This window comes from Danio rerio, chromosome 12 (genome assembly GCF_052040795.2).
Source record: "Danio rerio strain M-AB ecotype USA chromosome 12, GRCz13ab, whole genome shotgun sequence".
NCBI classification, from domain to species: Eukaryota; Metazoa; Chordata; class Actinopteri; order Cypriniformes; family Danionidae; genus Danio; species Danio rerio.
In genome coordinates, this window is record NC_141032.1 from 37,712,452 (window position 1) to 37,726,551 (window position 14,100).

At 36.2% G+C, this 14,100-nt stretch overlaps 1 protein-coding gene across 3 annotated transcripts in view; it reads left to right on the forward strand.

Moving 5' to 3' along the window:
• ndst2b (N-deacetylase/N-sulfotransferase (heparan glucosaminyl) 2b) overlaps nt 1-14,100 on the forward strand; it is a 141,241-nt gene that overhangs the window by 27,667 nt on the left and 99,474 nt on the right. The gene's annotated exons all lie outside the window — the stretch shown is intronic.

The window sequence follows — 14,100 nt, forward strand, 5'->3', positions numbered from 1 at the left end:
ATGATTGATGATCACAGAGAGCTGAACAGATCTTTTTATCCCAGCTGCTTTGCGCACGTCCTGTCTTGTTGATATGATTATACACGTTACTACGGAGACCTGTTAATGCATGACTGTCAATCAATTTTATGAGCAGGGAAACCGCACTCCTATGTCACATTGCGGTGTGCCTCAAAATGGGAGGGATTTGGATCCTATTTTAACATCAGTATATTTAAAAAAAGAGACTTACTGTCTTTCTATCACCCTAGTATGATAGTGGACACAATTCTGTCCAAACAACTTACAAAAGATGATTTTCATTGTAGATGCCCTTAATGCTAGAAGCTATACGAATAAGATATCAATTTTAAGAACTAAAAATGCCCACAGGTTTTGCCTCAAAATCGACAGCATTATTTTTTATTGTAATTTTTTGAGCCAAATTCAGCAGTAAACTGGGAGAATTTCTATAGCTATATATATATATATATATATATATATATATATATATATATATATTTTTTTTTTTTTTATAATTTTTTGGAACATAATTAAATATAAATTGTAAGCACTTCTCTCTTTGTGTCATGTCTCTTGGAACTCCCAATACAGAAACAGAAGGAGCTCTGAAATATAGCAGCATTTGGACAGCATTTTACCTTTATGTGTCAAAGCCTCTTTGACCACGCCCCTTCGCTGTGCATTTTCTGGAGTTTATGACATCTTTCATCTGGATGTATTTTTTTTTTTTAGTCCCCCAAATTTTTTTCGATGTAATTAACTTTGTAAAAACCAATGTCTCCCTTTGCATTAAACTTTGAGCATCTTTTGTTCACACAGCTACATTACAAAAAAAGTTTAAAATATGATATCCTAGTGGACCACCCCTTTAAACGTGGTATTATGTCTTAAATGAGCATAAGCAGTTAGGAAAGTAATTAAATGCTTGTCATGTAGATCTTCATATTTGATCTTAACTCCCTAAATGTTTCCTAAAATCTAACATCAGCTCTGCGGCCAGGTTAGCTTGTCCAGTAATCATCCATGACATTCCTGCTAAAACTCTCTCTTGTAACTTTTATTTTTATACTTCTTATGTAATGTGTAGAGTTGCATGCATGCTGAATAATGCATTTACATACTTGATGATTTTGACATTGTGCATCATTAATGATAATGGTAATGGCTTTGTGGAATCATACACATGCACATTAAACTTTTATTTAGCATAATGCATGTTCGTTTTGGTAAGGAAATAAAATATTTAGGTAAACTTTAGATTCGCATTTGGAGTGCTGGTTGAAGTTAGGTGATCACTTTGTACAGGAATGCTATACACACGCACACACACGCTCCTGTAGCTCACTAGAGTAGTTCTGGGGTGTGTTTCCTAAAACCATCGTTAGCTAACTAAGGTTGCAGGTTCTGTCTTTACAAACATAGTTTGTTGATTTGGCGTTTTCCAAATTATGTTATTAAAAGTTATGGCTTTTCTGCTACTAACCAAAAGTATTTGAATTAAGTATTTGTCAATAGTTTCATTTCTGGTATTTTCCCAATGTATAATATAATAAATGAGTAGTCCAATCCTTCATCAGTTATCCTTTTTATTTCAGTTGCTATGGGTAAGCCCAAAAATGTGAAAATGGTTGTCCATAGAGGTTCCACATTGTCTTCAACACGAAGCCAAACTTTTAACACCTGTACGCAATGTAGTCAGTTTTAGGAGTTATAACTAACCTTATCAGATTTTACCATCCAAACTCTCTCCAAGCTTCGAGTTTGTGGTTTTTGTATGTGTGACACACTGTCCAGTCTTCCTCTGTTATTTGTTAGTTTGACTCTTTCTCCCATTTTTGCTTTAAGTAGTTTGATGAATGAATCTTACTGTTTTGTATGCATTCATATAATTTAGAGACCAGTTTTTTGTTTTCTTCTTTTATAAAAGTACATGATTCTTAAAGTCTATTTTTTTGTACAGTATGAACATCATGATAGTCTAGGTTGAAAAAGCCACACACAGGTGTACAGTGACCAAAAGTAGAATGATTGAAATAAAAGATTCTCAAATTAGCAATGACAAGAAGCATATAAATCATGCTACCAAAACACATTAAGGGTGCTTTCACGCTAGCACTTTTGGTCCACACTCAGGTTAGTTTGACGTCAAAATACAGTATGTTATTAGCAAGTGTGAATGCTGTCTTCTGAACTCTGGTGTGCACCCGTGAACCGTACCCGTGTCCGCCTGAAAGAGGTGGTCTAGAAATGAATACAATCATACCAAATAACGAAAGTGAACCACCAATTTTACAACAAACTTTTCATAACGTTCATTCATGTGTGTATCTGTTTATCACCATCTTAGCAACAAGCGGGACTGACTCAGTGCAAACAGTGATAATGCCTGCTGATCTCCACCAAAAATGAATTTTGTAGACATTGCATGGTGTTCCAAACATTTTTTATATATATATATATATATATATATATATATATATATATATATATATATTATTATTATTATTATTATTATTATTATTATTATTATTATTATTATTTTATTTTTTGGCAGCAGATAGATGCAAGTGGCTTAGTTTTGGTAACCAAGCCAAAAGATTCAGTTAAAGCAGAATGACCATGATATGCGGACATCTCCATTTTTGCGCTTTGCTTTCAAAGCAGTCACCTAGCAACAGCTGTACACAAAGCAACAGCTTGGAAGGAAAAAAAGACAACGTGAGCACAAACCAGCCGAGGGGGACAATCGAACTTGGGTTTGAACCAGGCATTCGGACCAAGTGTGAAAGCACCCATAAAACTTAAGTAACAAGCCTAGTTAAAAATATAAGTTAGAAAGTGCAGATATGTGTGTAAAATGTAACGAGTACAAGTCAAAAATTAAATCGTGATGTAAAGAATTGATACCAGAAAAGCACATTAATGAAATATTCCCATCTCGACTTTACTTACATACTGTTAAACCTAACACATGCAACCACCCCTATAGCTATTCAGCCATCTCTTGCTCAGAGCATGGATCTTTTTCCTTTGTCAATCCGAATGCTAAAGGCTTTACCCCAGAGTTCAGCAGAGGTGTCTCATAGAGGATTTCCGGCAAGCTGCTTGACCCCATTAGGTTTCATTTTTGGTGCCTAAGCTCACAAGGGAACACTAGCCACATTGATGCATGCAGCGTGCATTGACTTATTGTCTCGGAGACTCTAGAGATTAACCTCTCAGTCCAACAAGCCCTAGGAGGGGGTCTTATCTTGAAACCGTGAGAAAACTGGGAGCCATTGTTGGGTTCTATGCCTATGGTTAAATGTAATTTTTTTTTGCCGGCTTTACATTGTTATCAGTCTACTCTGAGCTCTGTGTTTCTTCTGCAGGCATATGAAAACTTTAGTGGGCAGGACAACAGTGTGTATTTAATTTAGTGAATGTAAAATTTCTCCAGACACTGCAGTAAATTATTAAATTATAGCAGGCTGTTGTCTGGAGATTGTCCGATCTGTGATGCATCTAAATGTTTATTAGATTTGATGGGAAATGCTTCATTTTTTATGGCACGGCTGAATCTAAAAATCTTGCTTTGTCCTTAAATGCTTGTTATTTAATAATACATGTTCCTTCAAATCAAATGAAAAAAGAGAAATATTAAGGCTGCATGCTTTCTGAGATTTCCGGGTTTTTTAAGTATAGTGGAAATTGTCTTAGTTGGGTAAACCTAGAGCGCAGTGAATGGAAGAGTACAACAATTTTTTTTTTTTTTTTTACAATCCTATTTGTTCAAATAATAAAAGAAAAACTCCACGATGGTGTTATCAAGACTTTCGGAAAAGGAAAGAAATGTGTGACTGAGAACAGCAGCCAGAAGCGTTACAAACCACTCGTATAATCTGTAATTTGTTTTTTGTAATTTGATGCAAATATGATGGAATACACACATAAATACAAATAAATGTAAATAAGTTTTTTTTAAATCTAAACGCATCATAACAGTTTAGCAAACGGGGTCTATTGCAGAATCCATTCAAATAGAATGAGCTGTACATCGTTAAATGTCAGAGACTTTAAATAAATAAAAAAAATCTTTTAAATAATTTTTAAATCAAATCATAATGTGGACAAGCGTCAGTAAATGTTGAATGAATAGCACAGTTTTGTTCAATGCAGACAATATTTTTAAGGAATTAATAACTGTTCTTTTATATTTTTTTAACAGGAATATACAGTTAAAGTCAGAAATATTAGCCCCCCCTTTTATTTTTTTATCTTTTTTAAATATTTCCTAAATTATGTTTAACAGAGCAAGGAAATTTTCACAGTATGTCTGATAATATTTTTTCTTCTGGAAAAAAATCTTATTTGTTTTATTTCGGCTATAATAAAAGCAGTTTTTAATTTTTTAAACACCATTTTAGGGCCAAAACCATCGTTATACAATAACTTGCCTAAATACCCTAACCTGCCTAGTTACCCTAATAAACCTAGTTAAGCCTTTAAATGCCACTTTACGCTTTATAGAAGAGTCTTGAAAAATCTCTTGTAAAACATTATTTCCTGTCATCATGGCAAAGATAAAATAAATCAGTTATTAGAAATGAGTTATTAAAAGTATTATGTTTAGAAATGTGTTGAAAAAATCTTCTCTCTGTTAAACAGATATTGGGAAAAAAATAAACAGGGGGACAAATAATTCAGGGGGGCTAATGAATCTTTTCGACTTAGTCCCTTTATTCATCAGGGGTCACCACAGCGGAATGAACCGCCAACTTATCCAGCATATGTTTTACACAGCAGATGCCCTTCCAGCTGCAACCCAACACTGGGAAACACCCATACATTCTTGCGGCCACACTCATACTCTACGGCCAATTTAGCTTACCCAATTCACCTATAGCGCATGTCTTTAAACTGTGGGGGAAACCAGAGCACCCAGAGGAAACCCACGCGAAAATGAAAATTACATGCAAATCCTGCGTCTCGAACCAGCAAATTAAAAGATTTCTTAAACCTGATGATGTTTTTAAAAATGTGAACAGCCCTTGAAATTTGAAAAAAAAATTAAATAAATTTGGTTGCTAAAATTATTATTTTCTTTTCAATTTCTTTTTTTTGTGTGTGTGTTAAACTAGACTGTTATAGACACCCATGTTGAACTTAACCAACAGTGTTTAAAAAAAGTGCAAAAGAAATGCATTTGCTGAAGCAACCCTGGCAATTTACTTTGTTTTTACATGGCTTTTGATCAAACATTTCGCTGGGAATACATTTTAAGAGCACCCTTGTGTACCAGGTAAGCTACTGAGCAAGTTTTCCATGTTGGAAAAGCTGCGGATGAGAATGTGATTTAAACCTTAAAATTTCCTTCATTCATTCTCCTTTGGCTTAGTCCCTTATTTATCAGGGGTTTCCACAGTGTAATGAACCGGCAACTATTCTAGCATATGTTTTACGCAGTGAATACCCTTCCAGCTGCAACCCATTAGTGGGAAACACCCATAGACTCACATTCACATGTGCAGTCGTACACTAAGGCCAATTTAGTTTATTCAATTCAAACCTTAAAATTATTACGTTTACAAATTGTCCACTGTGCTGAAAAGGATTTCAGATGTATTGTCCGAGAATCCTTGTGGAATTGAGTCTTCCTATAGGCATTTTTACTGCCTCTAGTATTGATTTAATCAGAAAATTCATGATTTTTCCAATGTTTCTTGGCAGGTAATTAATTTCAAAGATTCAACAGTGACTCTGTCGTTTCCGTCCTGGACTGCATTTTAACTGTCGTTTCAGTCCTGGACTGTGGTTTAACTGGATATTGCACCATTTATCAAGATGAAATGTCTCAAGTTGTCGGCGAGATGAAGGAAGTTAATATCTCCTTCCTGCTTTTAAGATATCTGTTGGCTTTCCTCAAATGTAAACCTGTCTGTATATAGGAGAGGGCGTAAAATTGCTTATAAGAGCACATTACTGTCATCCGTTTGCTCACATGGTCTGGGTTTGATGTTCTTAACACAAGGTAATGATTTTCTGTGCATTGGCCTTGGAAGTGGTTTCCAAATGACAGGCCTGCTATAAATTCCAGGTTTGCACTTCTCATGTTGCTTAGGTGTCGAATCGATAGTAATGCAGTCAGGTGCTATTCTCAGAAAAGTCCATTTATACCCGTCAGTGAGATATTACCTGCCGTCACTGTGTGTATTTAGAGATTCATAAGGCTGGTTGCGACTAGAAATAATGATAAAAAATAATAAAAGCAAATATCTCTGTAAACAAGATTTAAAAATTGTTTATAAATTGTACATACAGTCAAAGTCTGAATTTTTAGGCCTCTTCTTAGGATATTTTATTCTTTTTTTGAGTCTCTTTTAACTTTTGCAGTAATATTCTGGTAATGTAGTTTGAGGGTGACAAGTAAAAACAGACTTTCAAAAATTGTTCATCAATCTCAAAAGATCTTGGGCACAAATCTTAATAATATTAGACAAGTGTATGAGATGAGAGTCATAAGAAAGGCTATGTCCATTTTAGCAATGAGAGCCACCCACTTTATTTAAAAGTGTATTTAAAGAACTATTGACTGTCGACTGTTAATTGCCCTTCGGGTACAATAAGGACATTCTAATCTATTTCTAATCTTATCTAATCTCTCGCGAAAAATACACGCTTGGGCCCCGTTTACACTAATATGTCTTAGTTTGACAATGACATTTTAGTACAAAAATGATCCACGTCCGCACTGGCATTTCACGTAGCATTTCTGAAAAACCCTCCTTCCACACTATACCACTGAAAACGCACATCACATGACCACAAACACATACACACTATAGCCCTTTCACACAGTGATACTGGTAAATATATGGAAAATTTCCGGAACGACTTTACCGGTAAATTAAAAAAGTGCTGTTCACACAGGCGAGGACGTTACGGAATTTTTCCGGAAAAGAGCATTCACACATCCATTCCAAAATACCGGTAAATTCTGACATCATTAACCAGAAATGAGCTCTAAACGGCTACGCTTGTATTTGTAAACATTTGACTACATCACAAACTCTGTGGATGGATCAGTATTGTAAACAACTTTGATGAAAACATATAGAGAAACACTTTCGCATGTCAAGATGTACATGATATGGGTGTGTGCTGGCTCTTAAGGGCTGTTTCATGGGCACACGCAAAGCTTGAAGGTAAACAAACAACGACTTATCATAAGCATCTTAGCGATTATTAATTACACATTAAGATGAACATATAATAATTAATTAATTATTAATAAAAAAATTAATTCACCGCCACCTACAACGACAATGCCATCATCCATCGCGATTTTTTACATTAGACATCGTACTATGTCAAATTGTTCAACATAACCCAACCTTAGTGGACAATAGAAAAGAATATTTACTAAATTAAGATTTTAAATAATTTAAATACATCCCGGACGAGCCCCCAATTATATGTTACGTCCTTTTAGATGTTAATCTACTAGGAGTAGATGTCATAACATACAATAGTTTAATGTGTGTGACAAGCGGATGGAAAAAGAAATAAACTGAAAACCAAATATCACTGCAATTATTTATTGCCCATACATCCAATGAAACCAGTGAAAATATATTATACAGTGAAAGAAAAATATTTACAATGAATAAATAATGAATTACCTGGGGGGAGAGGGAGTAGTTGAATGTGCTTAAATCAAAGAAATAACTATAACAAAACTCAGTAACTGTTTTAACCAAACTAAACTAAATATGAAAAGAAAAGCATGAAAAGAAACATCTTCAACATACCAAACGTCTTAACTAAACTGCTCTAACTAAAAACAAAACATACAGAAAACAGCACATTCTTCTGAACCTAGTGAACTAATACAAAATATGCATCTGAGTGTCGTATATGTATATCGCGCGACTTACTCACTCCTACACCTTTCCGAGGTATCACTCAAACATGTCAGTTAACTGGACAAGTTCACAAGCAAATACATTTCATTACTAAATCGCAAACTTTAGACAAGAGCATTAAACAAGCAAAACACATTCTCTCAGACTAGCCCTCGCAAGAGACTGTCCTCATAGAGACCCACAGAAAGAATAAGAGCTAGAAGTGGCGAGAAGGAAAGAGACAGAGAGAGAGAGAGATCGCCATTACAGTTTGGGCTCGGCTTTTAAATGCTATGCCAACCAGCGATTGGTGGCTCAAACCCAGCGTCATCGGCCAACGTCATCAGTACGAAATGCGGATCATCCAATGCCGTTCGTACCTGTAACACATGCATGAAACGACACACCCACATACAAACAAACGCACACACTTATATAAAATACGTTCTGCAAGCGAACGTTATAGGGGGCTAATAATATTGAGCTTAAAATGGTTTAAAAAATAAATAAAAACTGCCTTTATTCTAGCTGAAATAAAACAAGTAAGACTTTCTCCAGAAGAAAATATATTATAGGAAATACTGTGGAAAATTCCTCGCTCTGTTAAGCATCATTTGGGAAATATTTGAGAAAGAAAGAAAATTCACTGGAGGGTTAATAATCTTGACATCAAAACTAAATATATTTAATGAAAACAAAACATACAGTTGATTTAAAACTATATGCTCTTTTTTTATTCATTTGTTTGTTTGTCTAATTATAGATTATTTAATGACAGGTTTATTAATCAAGAAATTTCAACGGAATTTTGAGAAATGCATATAATCAGAGCATATGTTCATTTTTTTTATATTACAGCTGTGAAAACAAACACCATTTATATTTATTTTATTCATTTTGTGAGCCAAACTATAATTAAAATGAATTTGACAGAACATGACACAAGTTCCAGCTCCTCATGTTTGCTTTTTTACTGTTCTCACTTTAAATTTGTGAATGTTATGATTTGCATAATTTACATATACAATGAGAACACATCAGCTTACAACAGTTTGACACTTATTTTATTACTTCTATAGTTGTTGTCCATTTTTGACTATAAAATAAGTCCTTTCTGCAAATGACATCTTTACTGTCACTGCAGAAATAAGAGCCTGAATCGTGGATTGTTGTGGAATAATGTGTATGCACTTTATATTTTTAGAGGAGTGTGTGTGAGTGATGAGCAGTAGACATGTTTTTGTGGCTCTGCACCACCATTTATGGTCTGAAGGGCCTGTCAGAGACACCAGCTCATTAATAACGAGTGGAAACACTGCTGGATTTGAACTTGAATGAACAGAAAGCGGATCATTAAACAGTCTGCAGGACTATAGATGTGTGTTCGGTCAATAGCAAATTGATGTTTTCACCATTTACTGCTAGGAAATCATGTATTTTTGTGCCTTTGTGTTGCTCTTAATGGTTTCTTTTGAATCCTTATGAACGGGCGTAATATATATATATATATATGTTTTTTCATGGCATTGACTCGCTAGTCTTAAAGGGATAGTTCAGGCTAAATGGAAAATTCTGTTATCCTTTACTCTTTGCTCATTTCAAACCTTTGTGAGGTTCTTTCTTCTTTTAAACACAAAAGTAGATGTTTTTGAAAAAAAGTAGTAAACCTGTAAGCATTGACTATGGAACTCAAAATATATTTTGTGTTCAGCAGAAGAAAGAAAATTAAAGTTTATAACCATTTGAGGCAGAGTAAACAGTGAGTACATTTTCATTCTTGGGTGAACTATCTCTTTAAACTCTCAAATGGTTTTGTTGTTTCAAATTAAATGTTAAATGAATTTTATTTGACCAAATTTGTAAAATTTATGCCATGAAACTATTCTCGCACGGGCTCATAGGTCTGGGGATTGGTTGCTGTCACTTCCTCAGCCAATAAGCTTGCTCCTCATTAATTTAAATGCACCACATCATTTTACGCTGTCAAGCTGTAGCGCATTTTCAGAGATCCTCCTCCACCCCTGCTCTACTTATATATTATGTTTGCAGCAGCAGTGTGTTATATTCTCAGACGGCATGTCTGTGTATATACTAGTGTTGCAGAGGCCAGCTACTGAAGTGCTGAGCAGGTAAACCTCACTTCCCCGACCTCTGAAGGTGCTCTAGCGACAGACACTAGAGGCCATGGTCTTTAGCTTCCTTGGTAGAGCAATTGACTCCCATGCGGAAAGTCTCCGGTTTAATCCCAGCTCGGAGTGGGTTGGGTGTCGCAGGACCGGCGGGGTTACATTGGTGCCGTGAGCCAGATGGGAGTGAAGTTTAGGGGGTGAGTATAGCAGAGGCCAGCTAGTGAAGTGCTGAGCAGGTAAACCACACTCCTTTGACCTCTAAAGGTGCTCTTGCGACATACACTAGAGGCCATGGTCATTAGCTTCCTTGGTGGAGTGACCAACCCCCATGTGGAAAGTTGGCGGGGTTACACTGGCAGTAGGTAAATTGCAGTACTCTGTACTTGCTCTAACATAAAAATCAAAGCAGCAGCAGCGTAGCAGATCTTTACCGCCAAGACCAAATACATTAACATTGCCATATACACATTCATTACTATACTAAATCCCAAGAATGTTCATGCCAGAAATTTGTTTGTGAGAAAGTAAAAATAAGAGTGAATTTCAAAATTGTCAGTGTAGTGATCCTGACTTCACCATAATATCTTTAAACAAATGTAAAATCCCCAAAACTAAACAACTTGCCTTTTATAAATGAACAAAATGATATATTTTGTCTAGAGCCACAGTTCAAACTGCTTTTAATATAGCAAAACGATTACTTCTCTCATTATCAATAAATAAAATCAAATTAGATTTTAAAACCAATTTTTGCATCTCACCTGCTGAAGGTTTACTAGAACCAGCTTTACTGCCTTCGATTAATCACCCAGCACTACTTTAATCACATTTCTAACTTTGTTCCTTAAAATTGAGTGTATAGTAGTACATTTGTTTGGATATTTAATTGCCAATGCAACAAGAAAATTTAGGAAAAACAACATCATGTCTCTCTCTCTCGCACACATGCACACACTTTTTTCTTAATCATTTTTTTTTTTGTCAGTTTCCAAAAAAAGCTACTTTTCTCGCATCTGAAATCAGTCTCAGTGACATTGTATGTTTCCCACTTCTTCCTGCATGGCTGCAAACTCAACATGTAGAAGGAATTCGGTGTTGCCAGCTGCCAAACCCCTAAATGCCCTCCAGTCCAGACAGCTGCCTCTTACTGACTCCCTCAAATCCTCCACAACCTCCTCTGCGTTCACATCAGACTGACAGAACCACCAACCTGAACATCAAACACACTGAAGGAGAGGATTATTAAATCTGATGCCTGCAAACGATGACGACAACCCTCTCTTGTGCACCGAAGAATCTCTTTCCTGGAAAATCTCATCAGTGCAACTGGAATTTTACATTTGCCCTAAAAAAATACCACAAAGATTTAATGTCCTCAATTTGAGACATGAAAAACATGTTTTCTAGACACCATGCAGAGAAACAGTGTGCCAAATGGCATATTAGAACAGCTATTACTCCATCACTCCCTTCACAGTTCACAATCAAACCTGAAAGGTCGAGTTCCCTGTGTGTTTCTGTACATTTAAAATGAGGTGTTGTATGGTACGATCTTAGACGAGATGGCTGCAGGGTTGTTTTGCAAACGTTTGCCATCATAGATGTGGAAAAGCAGGATTTATGCCATCAGGGAGACTGGGAAGTTGTCAATGAAAGCTCTTCCCTGCTGTGAACCCTGTCGCTATTTTGACACACTGTTGCAATATTCAAATCTCTCACAATGCAACACTCTCACTTCTGTCATCACCCAGAGATTTTATTTTGCAAGTTGTCCCACATAAATAACACAACGTGAGGAAAAAGTTCTAATTAACTTTTTGGATTTGCAATTTGAATATTACTTGTAAACTTGGTCTTGGTGTGTGAGAGGTTATTGCATCATTGCAGAGCATCCCATTTTTTTCATATAATATTGCAGTCAATATTCAAAAAGAGGTAAAATGATAGCCTGGTCTCTGCAAGAATGTGGCATGTTGGAGTCAGCAAGGCAACATTAGGATTTTGTTAGTGGTTTCCTGCAGTTCAGTGTGAAAATCTTCGATAGCTTCAATTTTTTTGTAATTCTTGGTTAGTTTTAAAATGATGCTTATTGAAAGAGTATTTCACTCAAACGTTAAAATTCACAAACCTCGTGTAATTCCAAACTTTCATGACTTTCTACTGAAGCCAAAAAAGGCTTTTGTCAGTGGTGTTTAGACCATACTGGATCCCAGTGATTGTATGGGCAAGACTTGTTATTATAGCCTGATTTCATGCAGCTGCCATTTTAAAAGCAAGAAACCCAGAAGTATCACCTGGAGTCACACAGGAACTGCATCCGTGATAGTGTATTGTTGTGTACCTGGCTGTATATCTTATCAGCGAAGAGAAAGCGACACAAATTACACATCACTCTCTGAGTGACCCGAAGGTCCGTTCTGAATGGATAGTGAAATAAAAAGTGATTGTGGACCTAATTTTCTGCTAAGTTAAGGGAAATGGCACTAGTTAGCTAATGTTTTCATTCCCAAACATATGTTTTAGATGTCATTTATCAAAATCAAGTTAATGAACTGATTCACTATGTTAGACCTGTCACTGAATTTCGTTACTGAAATAAAAAATAAAAAAACTTCTAATTGCTGCTAACATTTACGTGCTTTTGAGCGCGTTCTTAAACACCGCTGATTTGCCATAGCATTCACCAGTGCTCAACAGAAGTAACTGTGATTGGCTGGGAAGGTCATCAGTTCGCCGCACTTGATGTTTACCGAGTGCAAACACAGACGAGCAATCCGCTGAAGACTCGACTGATCTTCACAACTTTAAAACGCTCCAGAGTCTGTGTATCTGTGTTTACACTCGGTGAACAAGGTGAATTGATGATTTTCACGGCCAATCACAGTCATTTTTTGTTGAGCACTAAAAACTATGGCAAATCAGCACTGTTTAATAAAGCACTCAACAGTGCTTCAATATTAGCAGGAAATGGAGGTTTTTAACATTTAAGTACCATGACAACAATATTACAGACAACACAAGGGTGTGTTACAGAGGACTGCGATGTTTAATCGCTCACCGGGTTACATAGTTATGGGGAATCGTCCTCATAATGGTTACCTGGTGCTATGAACTGAAGCCTAGGAGGACACTAGAGAATGGGATTTAGTTTGATGCCTAATATGCTTTAAATGTTCAATTTAAACTTAACTGAATGATATTAAAGTGATGTTTACGCCATATCTGCACTTTGAAATAGCAGCAACAACTGGAGGATTGTAGTCTACAGCATGTTGTTGCAATGTTTACAGTGCTGATCTTCTACTTCTTTCTTTCCACTGCAGCCTCGCTTTCGTTTTTTAAAACGGCAGCCTATTGACTATGGTACTGCTTACATTTTAAAATGCATAAGGTATGTTTTGGTAATGTCTGGTGTAGGGCTGCACAAAATATAATTTCAGCATCGATACCGCAATGTGTAAATCTACAAAAGCAGTCAACATTCAATATTGCAATTCAGTATTGCAGTCAATATTCAAAAAAGAGGTAAAATGATAGCCTGGTCTCTGCAAGAATGTGGCATGTTGGAGTCAGCCTGCCAACATTAGGATTTTGTTTGTGGTTTCCGGCAGTTCAGTGTGGGAAGCTCCTCGATAGCTCCAGTTTTTCTGTAATTCTTGGTTTTCTGTTCTGAAATGATGCTTATTGAAAGAATATTTCACCCAGAAGTTGAAATTCGCCACCCTCATGTTATTCCAAACATGCATGACTTTCTTTAAACACAATAGATGTTTTTGTCAGTGGGGTTTAAACAGCACTGGATCCCAGTGACTTTGATCGTATGGGTATGAGCTGTTGTTATTATTGACTAAGGTACTGCTTACAATAGTGTGCTTTCATTTTAAAATGAGTAAGTTATGTTTCAGTTACGGCGACGCAGTAGGTAGTGCTGTCGCCTCACAGCAAGAAGGTCGCTGTTTCGAGCCTCAGCTGGGTCAGTTGGCATTTCTGTGTGGAGTTTGCATGTTCTCCCTGCATTCGTGTGGGTTTCTTCCGCTTTCCCCCACAGTCCAAAGACATGCTGTACAGGTGAATTGGGTAAGCTA